The following is an 11,885-nucleotide window of genomic DNA, read 5'->3' on the forward strand; positions in this document are numbered from 1 at the left end:
GATTACAAGTAATTGATTACTGTAATCAAAATTGTAATCATGATTACAGCTGTAATCAAAATTTTTTGAAAATTGTAATCATGATTACAAGTAATTGATTACTGTAATCGACTATGTAATCATGATTACAGCTGTAATCAAACTTTGTAATCACGATTACAAGTAATTGATTACTGTAATCAATATTGTAATCATGATTACAGCTGTAATCAAAATTTTTGAAAATTGTAATCATGATTACAAGTAATTGATTACTGTAATCAAAAAATGTAATCGATTACATTTTTGGCCAACTCTGGTAATTAATAATTATTGAACGTTACCCTTAAATATTAATGGTTAATTGGGTTAACATTATTATCTCTTTTTACAAAAAACGTGGTCATTATCCTCTTACTATTTTTGTTTTATCGTAAAGAGTATGTTAGAAGTATTTACTTGAGTTTTTTTTTCTCGGTGAATATTAGACTTTATGGGAGCAAAAACATGTTCATTTATTGTTCTTATGTTCTTGTAATAAAGCATTTATGAGGGTTTCTGCCCGCATTGAACAATGTTGACAAAGTCACAGGTGTGTTTATTCAGATCATGATGGTCTGAATCATTTAAGTGTAGATAAAAAGAGAAATGCTTGAAAATATTCGGTAATTCAAAGCTATCACCTTATTTAGATTGATTTCTTGATGAATTAAAAATTAATTTTTCATTTTCAAATAGATTTAAGAACACTGCTATGCTAAACATTCAAACAATTATTTTGAAATCGGATGACCAGCAATTGTGGATAAATAAATATTTTATGAATTTGTTCATATTTATTTGCTTTTAAATGATAAATCATATTTATTTTAAAAATGTTTTTAGAAAGAAGAGTTTTTTTTTTAAAACACGATATTGTAATTATTATTTATTAAATTTTATTCAGCAAATGTAAGAAACAGAATTTTGATCTAATTTTTTTAAAAAAAATAATATTTATGAAACTTTTTTATAAATTTTTTTATATTTATTGTCAACTAAATGAATAAAACATATTTATTTGAAATATTTTTCCAGAAAGAATGTTTTTTTTTTAAATACGATATTGTTAATTGTTTTATTAAATTTTATTTAACAAGCGTAAGAGCCAAAGATTTGATATCATTTTTAAAAAATGATGTTCGTTAAAATTTCAGGCATATTTTTCACTATATGAATAAAACATATTTATTTGAAATATTTTTCCAGAAAGATTTTTTTTTAAAATCCGATGTTACTATAATTGTTTTATTAAATTTTATTCAAGAAATATAACAGATGTATCAATGTATTGTACATATCGACTTTCATTAATATCGGTTCAGTAGTTCTAGAGATAATCGACCAAGTTTGCAAATTCTCTTAAATTCTTGCACCAGTGTATAAGGTTCAGAAACTTGAGATTACGAAGGTTAGTAGAAACCTGTACAGGAAAGCATTTAACATTCGTTCATTAGTTCCAGAAATATACCATGCGGGTAGCTCTACAGTCCGAAGAAATGCAATTACAGAGCTGAAATTTAGTGTGCGGAAAAGGATATATTGTTTATGAACTGTATACAGAATTTTTTTTAAAGATCCAATTTGTTCGAAAGTTATTGCAGTTTTGAGTGATTTTTTCTCACGTTTTTTTTTTTGAAATTTACGTAACGTTTTGCTTTGCTGCACCAAATCTATATGACTTAGAAACTTAAAATTACGATGGTGCAAGAAAAATTCACAAAAAATTCGAAGGATTAAAAAAAAATTGCATTCGATTTAGTTTAACAAAATTACCAACTGTAGCGTATCTACCACTGTAAAATTACAACTACAATTCACTAGTATATAAGACATGTTAACTCGACTCTATGTCGGGGTACCTTTACATAGATGACGGTTGACATGGTCTGTAGCTACCATCCCCCACACCAACTATTTATCTTTTAATGAAAAAATACCATGTTTGGTTGTAATGAAAACTGCTGAAATTCAATTACGGACTTAACATTTGACGCGTTGAAAGTTTGATTTATGAATTTAATGAGATTTCATTTAGAAATTTCAATTGGTCCGAAAGTTATTGTAGAAAATTTTATGTCTTTCGCTCTAGATTTTCATCTTAAAAACTCGCGCTTAACTTGATATCAAAAGTAACAATAAATAAATAAAAATAAAAAAAAAATAAACGAAAGAGATAAGATGTTGCCAGTTATAAATCTTAACATTTATATCTAAATTTTTAAGAGAAAGATAAAAATCGTCTCTAATTTAAACTGTTACATGGAATAAGGTTATGTTATGTAATGTTAGTAATTAAAGTCACTTGTTATTCTGTCTTCAACTTAGGAATACACATTCTGTATTCCTAAGTTTAAATATATTTTTTTTAAAAGTACAGTTGAATATTTCTTACATTTAGATAATCATTGATTTCGTTATGATTTTACTAACAAAATTATTTTGCATACAATTCTAATAAAATTAAATTTTAATATATATAAGTAAAATGATATTTTTTTAAAGAAAAATATCGATTTTAAGGGGGGGGGGAAATGCGGAGAAATTACGGTGAGTATCCTCTAAATGTAAATAAATTAAAATCGTGCAGTTCTCCATAAATCACTAATCCCTTTACAAATTACTCTTTAAATTTTACAAATTACTGAATTTTCCTTTTTAAGTTGATAAAATAAGGGTTGTTGTTTTTTTAGTTAGAAGAGAGCATGGCCTGAAGAAATGACACAACGATTAGCAGTTGGAGCTGGCTTCATCTTCTGTTTTGTTGTGGCTTTGCTCATGATCATTATGTATTATCCCAGAGATGCATATGAGGAAGAATGTAAGTCATTTGAAATATTTTAACTATTCAGAGTAAATTAAACTATCTAACCAACTTTACACGCAGTCACTCCTTAGAAATATGAAATAGCTAATTTGCGTTGTATGTATCATTCTGTTAGCCCGAGAATAGAATAATGGCAGAAAAAGGTGATTTTAACTTAGAAATACGTTGCTGAGAAGAAACACATAAAAGCGTTGAACTATTTAAAAAAATACTTGTGTTGCATACATTATTCGGAGACCCGAGATTTGAATAATAGCAGAAAAGTAAATTTTTACTTAGAAATACGTTGCTTTGAAGAAACACATAAATGCGTTGAATTATTCAAAAGAATATTTTCGTTTCATACATCATCACGAGACCCGAGAATAGATTATAGCAGAAAAGTCTATCTTTAAAAATACGCTGCTTAAAAGAAACACATAAATGTGTAGAATTATTTTTTAAAAAAATGCGTTACATACATTATCTTGAGACCGTAAATTTGAAAAATGACAGAAAAGTTAGCTTTTACTTCGAAATATGTTGCGTAAAAGAAACAAAAATTATTTAAAAAAAAACAATTGCGCTGCATACGTTATCACGGGACGCGAGATTAGAATAAAGGAAGAAAAAAAAGCGATTTTTACCTACATTTACGTTGCTTAGAAGAAACAAATATATGCGTTCAATTATTTTAAAGTAATTGCGTGACATATATCTTATTGAGTTCCGAGATATGAATAATGGCAGAAAAAGGCGATTTTTACATAAAAATACATTGGTTAGGAGAAACACACAAATGCGTTAATTTTTTAATTTTTTTCTTTAAAAAAAATTGTGTCACATATATAATTTTGAGATCCGAGATTTGAATAATGGCATAAAAAGGCGAGTTTCACTTAGAAATTCGTTGCCTAGGACAGACACATAAATGCGTTGAATTATTTTTTAAAAAAATAATTAATTTAATTTAATTAATTTCTTTATCTTAAGTTATTTTTAATTATTATGTAACAATGATACACTTTAATTTTTAGTATTTAGCATATATTTTAACACAATTTGTATTTTTTCACATTTTGTTCATGGAACAAAATCCACTGGACTCAAATAACAAGATATACATAATGTCATAAAACTATCCGAAAGGTTACTTGAATTAAATTTTCTATTTTTCTCATAAATTTTAATTTCAATTAAAAACTTTGACCAATGAGGATTCCGACCAATCCGATTGCATTTTTACATTAACAATCACTTTGTAAAGGTGCGCAAAACGAAAACAACAACTTACAATGCTATTTAAATAATTAAATTGTACCAAATTTTGTTAAATATATTGGACGCTGATTTGCTAAAAAGTTGAATTCTGCAGAAAAGCGTGAAGCTTTATTGTTACAGAAAGAAACCAACAACATCCCTTGGAGCCACATACAGAATCTACAAAACTAGCTATCAAGTCACTCTTTAAAAGTATAAAATACATGAAATTATAAAAAGAGACACATAAAACATTAAATAAGAATAACAGTGATGATGAGAAAAAAATACTATGTTTCAGAATGTATTGTTTTTGTTGAATGATTTTGTTTTCTCCCGATGTTATTTCTTGTTACAGTTGGTTATACTTCTCAATTACCATGTTTATTAAATTTCAGGATGACCAAGTAAAGCTTTAGGATTAAAAACATTGTTAAATTAGGAAAAAAGGGTTAAATATTTTTATTATTTTTTTCTTATTGTTTATTTTTCCTTAAATATTCCTTAAACACAGTTTTTTAAGCATATGACTTAATGATAAAGTTATTATTTTTTTTAATTTTGAAATTATGTTCAGTTTGGTTAAATCATGATATATAAAATATATATTGCAATGTTAACGTTATATTTCTAAGTTGTAATGGGTTTGGCGTAAACTTTTCAGTTTTTGCTTTTTTTTGTACATTGATTATCGATGTACAGTGTGCAAAAAAGTTACTACCAACCTGAGTAACTGTTGATCTAATCATCGGATCTTTACGTTCTAGGACTCAATCGAATTGGTTTGAAAGGGTGACCTCAAATATGCTAATTTATTAGTGCGGACGATATTTTAAGTTACGAAATCAGACACACAAAAAATCAAACAAATAAAATTATCAGACAAAAATAAATATAAATTGAAAGTTAATTAAAATTGAAATATTTTTGAATATACGTGTTTATTCAAAAATGAATGCATACTTTGAGTGCAAACTTTTTTCAATTCGCTTAAAAAGTTTTCGCAATTTGGCGAAATACGCAAAAAGTGTAATAAACATTATGGGGTTCAAACTTTGGATCGCTTTCCTGACAAAGCTAATGTTACCCTACTTCTTAAATTCCGGCTATTTCTTATATTTCGGGGGACAGAAATCCGAATCCAAACTAAGCGAGTAGACACCATGCCACAGAGAAAAAGATTTCAAAAATGAGACACCATATCATAGAGAATGCGATTTTAAACAACGAGACAACATATGGCAAGGAATGTAATTTTAAAGAAAGTAAAGATGTAATTTAAATCGTGGGTAATAGAATTAGAAACGCTTGACAACTATATAAAAAATTGTTTTTAAAGGTTTCAGTAAGATATGAAATTTCTCACTGTTGCTTCAGGATGTATTCTAGAAACTAGCACAAAGACGGCGAGCCTATGACACGGGTGCCACTTGGTGGCACGTGTATTTATGTGGCACGCAAGAGTTATTTTAAATTACTCTACTTACTAGATTTAAACAATCAGTTCAGTGGATTCAGAAACAAGTACGATTTTGAAATTGTTAACCATTATGAAATTTTCATAAAGGAGACTGGCCCATACTAGTTTGTAAGAAAAGCTGGTTTTTAATTGGAAAGTACGTAAATGCGAGTTTAGAAAGAACAAAACTAAATGACAACATATGAAATTTTTCTCAATATATTGAATTTGCTCAAATGTTGTGAGTAGGTGTTTTCATTAATGAATTCCATGTAATCGATTGTAAGAAATTGCCTTGTTTTAATTAAAAAGCAAATTAATTACTAAACAGCGAGTATACTTACATGATTTAATTCTTAAGTTCAAGATCAAAGCAATGCTCTACAGTTTTTTTAAAGAAAGAAAAATTGACAAATTGTACACTGGACAACTAAACACAACAAACCGTAATTTAACTGGCACACTCATAAAAAAAGATTCACTATAAAAAAAGATTCACCTAGAGGTTTTATGAAAATAAATAAATGAGCATAAAAAAGACAATACAAAATTTTAAAACACTCTTTTTCTTAAACAACTTTGCAACATGTTCATAATAATGTGGATTTTGAATGGCAGTTTCCTGTTGCACTTTACGTTTTGACAAAATCCAGATATTGTATTTAAAATTCGGACTTTGATTTCAACCAGCCCATTTTTTTTTCCAGTTGATACCTTCAGTGCAGCGAGGTTGCTACCAAATTCAACTAGGATACAGGAAGATTACATCGAAAACTCAGAATCAAAATACACATTTGCAAACGTAGCCAAAATCATGGAAAACTTTGGAGCAGCTTTTTTGGCATTGGGCGCAGTCATTTGTGTAGCTGTAGGACTGGCCTGCATATTTTGTGCATGCTGCGTTGTATAAAATTATACTGTAAACTTAAGAGCCTGTTTTTCTTTAACAACTTAATTGTAACATACTCATGAGCAACTATTATGTGAAATACATTATGATGGAGAAAGCTATTTTATGTCATTTTTTGTACTTTTTATAATGTGTGTTTATATATGTTAAATAGGTATTAATTAAAGCTATTGGTTTTGTTAAGAATCTTTTTGTTCTTGTATTTTTTTATTCATTGGTATATTTTTTGAATATATTATGTGGTTTATGAATAGCCACAGTTAAAAATTATGAAGTGTAATAAACCATTACATTGAGTAAGTTTACAACAATTTTAGTATCCATTAAATTAGAAATATATTACTTGCACCTTTTTCAAATTGTTTAACTTTTGCAAAATATTGTTCTAATTTATTGTTTATTAAGATCACAATAAACTGCTGTATCCTATAAAAAAATAAAATTAAAAAAAAGGACATCGGGATGAAAATTTTTAACTTCCTTAAACATGTTTGAAATTTTGCATATTTACTGTAAAAGTGTATACTATTTAATATTTTAATAGAAAAGAATGCATTTTTTTTAATTGACCTGTTTATTTTATTACCAAGCTTATATCAACTTGCCTTCGTGTAGTCTGTTCGGGTGGAATTTTGTAATCGATTTTAAACTAACTTGCCCACTAGCTACAGACTTCAAATTTGGCACATAGTTCAGAATTGGATGACAAGGCATGAAAATGAAGAGAAAAGGGACATACAAAGTAAAATAAAATTAAAATTAAAGAAAAATTAATATTTTCGTGCTTGTCATTTGCTGTCGATTCGATTATTTCAAATTAGTGCCACATGTCAGTTGAAAAGTTTTGTGTACAGAGAGTGAAAAAATTGAGATTTTGGAAGTGAGTACAAAAAAAAAAAAATCAAAATAACATTTCTAAAAACCACGTTTTTGTAGTGGAGAATAATAATTAAAAAACAAAAATTTGAAAAACGAAAAACGTGGGGCGCATGAAATACATAACAGTACATATACACATACATATACACATTTTCTTACTCATACACATGCAGAATCACATACACATATACATCCACATACACATGCATATACATAAACATATTCCACATCCACATTCAGATACAATTACAGATATACATACACATATTCTCATGAGCACACATACTGTTACTGTTGTGTATTTCATGCTCCCCACGTTTTTCGTTTTTCAAATTTTTGTTTTTTAATTATTATTCTCCACTACAAAAACGTGGTTTTTAAAAATATTATTTTCATTTGATTTTTTTTAAATTTATAGAGTGATACTATATCTGTGTTAAGAGACTGTGCTAAAAATCTTTTGTTTCATGGTCTCGTATAGCTGAACAAGTAATTCTTCAAATATCTAAACTTGTATACATAATCTGAGAGCTATTATTGAGAGTTTTTGCCGGCAGAAAAGTTTTCACTAATCTTCGTTACAAAAGGTAAGCATTTTTAAATGAATTATTGTCTCATACGCAACGTTAAGTTACATTTACATCTCCGCATAAAAATCTCTTTGAGTGTAAGTTTTGATACTTTATACTCAGAAATAGTTTATTAAGATACTTTTAATTACAGAAACAAAAAAATATTAAATATTTCAGGAAAAATTTCTAGGAAACATTGTAGTAAATGACGTATGATTAAGAAAATAAATTAGAAGGTAAAAATTCTGTTAAAATGAAAACAAAAAAAAGTTTCTTTTCGTAATTATTTTTAAATATACAGGAATGATTTTGTTAATAACAAGTATACTAACTATTCCTTTTTTACCCATATTATTCTTTTTTACCATTCTTTTTCTTTAATACTATACTTTTGTTTATATTTTCGTTATTAAATTTAATAAAAAATTAAATTACATATTGCAAAAAATTTAGTTTATGAGAAAATTTAAAATTGCAATTGTTTTAAAATAATCTATATATTTTAATTAAGTAATAAAAATAATGAATATGCACTATTTCCTTTGTTTTGAAATATTTAATTTTTAAAAAAAAATAATTTATGAAATAATATATTTTTTAAAATTGAATAAAACATACTAAATAGTTATTCGCCTTTTTAAAACCGAAATTTAGAGATAAAACTCAAATTTCCAAGCTGGGATTTGAATCTCGGAAAACATAACCGTTGTGCCATGCATCCACGTGAAATAGTTTTGTTTAGTAACTAGTAAGTTTTGTTAGTTTAAAAAAAGGAAGCAGCGGCGAATTTTTATCATATCTAAGGTTTTCAACTATGTTCTTTAATTTAAGCTTAATTTCATTTCAATAGGAATTTTACAGATGCGTATTTTCCTTCTAAGCGGTATTATGAAGGTGTTCTAAAATTAACTCTAGATTTGCATTGACAGTATTACATTCTGATGAGGAATACTTATTGAAATTTCATACTCAAAAGTGATTGCAGCGATATTTATTATGAAAGTTGTGAGTTTTGTCTGTGTTTAGATTTTTAAATTAGAACTCAACCATATCCTGTACATGNCGTGTGCCCCCTTCGTCGCACGGAGAATATCAAGTCGATAGTCAATTTCACGCCAGGTAGCGGCAAGCATGTCGGCATCCACGGAGGCTACTGCGTTGTAATTCTGGCTTTTTGGTCATCAATGTTCGACACGATCCTTCTGTAAACATTGTGCTTTATAAATCCCCAAAGAACAAAGTCTAGCGGCGTTATATCAGGTGATCTGGGTGGCCAAGGAATTGGACCTCCTCGCCCAATCCATCTTCCTGTCTCATCAGTCATTGGTCTCATCAGTCCTATACTGAGACATGTTGGAAAACTTCGTATTTCCACAACTAGAAGAGCTTCAGCCACACGCCTTTTTGCAACAAGATGGTGCACCACCTCATTGGGGTATCATCTTTCGTAGTTCTTTGAATGACCATTTTCCAGGAAGATGGATTGGACGAGGAGGCCCAATTCCTTGGCCACCCAGATCACCTGATATAACGCCGCTAGACTTTTTTCTTTGGGGATTTATAAAGCACAATATTTACAGGAAGATCGTGTCGAACATTGATAACCTAAAAGCCAGAATTACAGCCGCAATAGCCTCCGTGGATGCCGACATGCTTGCCGCTACCTGGCGTGAAATTGACTATCGACTTGATATTCTCCATGCGACGAAGGGGGCACACGTCGAAGTTCATTGACAAGGGTCATGAAACTTTTTGTGTCTATCTAACCATTTATGTTATTAATTTTAATCCATCTTTATTATTTTATGAGTTATTGAACATCAAAATGGGTCCGGGACTTTATAAACACACTGTATTATATGGTTTATGAACAGCCGCAGTTCAAAATTATGAAGCGTAATGAATCATTATATTGAGCAAGTTTACAACAATTTTACTCTTCTTTTTTTAACACTATACTTTTGTTTATATTTTCGTTATTAAATTTAATAAAAAATTAAATTGCATATTACAAAAAATTTAGTTTAAAAGAAAATTTAAAATTGTAATTTTTTTGAAAATAATCTATATATTTTAATTACTTAATAAAAGTAATGAATATACATTATTTCCTTTGTTTTGAAAGATTTAATTTAAAAAAAAATTAATTTATGAAATAATATATTTTTTAAAATTGAATAAAACATACTAAATAGTTATTCGCCTTTTTAAAACCGAAATTTAGAGATAAAACTCAAATTTCCAAGCTGGGATTTGAATCTCGGAAAACATAACCGTTGTGCCATGCATCCACGTGAAATAGTTTTGTTTAGTAACTAGTAAGTTTTGTTAGTTTAAAAAAAGGAAGCAGCGGCGAATTTTTATCATATCTAAGGTTTTCAACTATGTTCTTTAATTTAAGCTTAATTTCATTTCAATAGGAATTTTACAGATGCGTATTTTCCTTCTAAGCGGTATTATGAAGGTGTTCTAAAATTAACTCTAGATTTGCATTGACAGTATTACATTCTGATGAGGAATACTTATTGAAATTTCATACTCAAAAGTGATTGCAGCGATATTTATTATGAAAGTTGTGAGTTTTGTCTGTGTTTAGATTTTTAAATTAGAACTCAACCATATCCTGTACATGTATGACTGTTAGCAGTATGCTCTTGAAAAATTATATTTTAAATATACGAATTTTTTTAAAATGTGATTTCTCCAATTCTATTCTATCGATTTCGTTCAAATTTTGCATTTTGTCAATTAAAATTACTTTCTTTAAATGGATGTCGAAATTTGTATACTTTGCATTTCAAGGTTTTATCGACTATTAATAAAGAAAATAATAATAATTAACTTTTTAAATTTTTTTTCTTTGCATGGAAATATCTGTGGATAAAGGAATTATAGTAAAATTACGGTTCCTAAATTTTCAACGGCTCTCGTGACCATATTATTGGGACTAGCCCTCATATTTTGAGAGTCAAAAATTCGATTTCGTTGAAAAAAGGTTATGTTTTTTGAGAGAAAGCATGCTCAGTACGTAACTTCGTCTGCAAAAACTTATTAACATTTTTAAGGTTTGGCCTTCGAATCATTAAGTCTTAATACGTGAAAATATGATCATAAGTTATTCAGTGTGCTCACTTTTTTATTGTGCGTATTTGTTACATTTGTATGCGTCTGCTAAGTTTCTATTTTTCCTGAAATATAAAATTGGTTGTTACAATACAGGATATTCAAAAATTCACTTAATAAAACACTGTTTTTAATTATTTGGATTAAAATTTGGTTCAAAAAGTATGCAGTATTAAGCTAGCTATGCATGGAGAAGCATCTCGGGAAAATGACCTCCACAGTTTTGCTAACCCATACCCACCCTCCAGACGATATTTTCAATGGCTATTTTGTTTAAATGTATGGCTGTATTTCATTTAAGCAGAGCTCAACTTACCCCTTTATGGCATGAGCGGTTAGAAATTGTTGGGATAAATCATAGGCTTTAAAAGCGAAGAAGTCTCCCCACTATTATCAAACAGCCAGGGAGTGAACAATGCTCAACATTAAAAACACGTTATTCTTTCATGTACCGGTTAGGGTCGTGGTGGCTCAGGGGATAGAGCGCTTGCCTCTCAATGAGGTGAACCGAATGCAAATCGCAGCGATGACTGGGTGATACGAATTCCGCACCCGGATAGAACCGACCACAGTACTGGCGTATTATAGCCTCAGTGGTAGGAGTTAGAGTCCCCTTGGAGTCTGGTTAACCCTGGGAGGTTATAGTGGTTTTCCTCTTCATGTAACTCAAATGTGGGTTAGTTCCATCAAAAAATCCTCCACAAAGGCGAATTTGTTCCAGTGCTTGTTGTGGCAGTTCCGTTGTCTTATGGATTGGTTTCAAAACTACAAGGCTAAGGAGTTGAACATTGGTAGCCGTAAAGTCAAAATTTGGGGCGGAAATTTGAACAAATTGTGCAAAATGTAAATTGAATCCAT

At 29.0% G+C, this 11,885-nt stretch overlaps 1 long non-coding RNA gene across 1 annotated transcript in view; it reads left to right on the plus strand.

The window, feature by feature from the left end:
* LOC107436718 (uncharacterized) overlaps window positions 1-6,639 on the plus strand; it is an 11,336-nt gene extending 4,697 nt beyond the window's left edge. Inside the window, exons 2-3 of the long non-coding RNA XR_006226287.2 lie at window positions 2,712-2,839; window positions 6,251-6,639. This is a non-coding gene — a long non-coding RNA (uncharacterized lncRNA). The remainder of the gene's footprint in view (window positions 1-2,711; window positions 2,840-6,250) is intronic.
* The last annotated feature ends 5,246 nt before the right edge of the window (window positions 6,640-11,885 follow it).

Source organism: Parasteatoda tepidariorum, chromosome 6, assembly GCF_043381705.1.
Source record: "Parasteatoda tepidariorum isolate YZ-2023 chromosome 6, CAS_Ptep_4.0, whole genome shotgun sequence".
Lineage (NCBI taxonomy): Eukaryota > Metazoa > Arthropoda > Arachnida > Araneae > Theridiidae > Parasteatoda > Parasteatoda tepidariorum.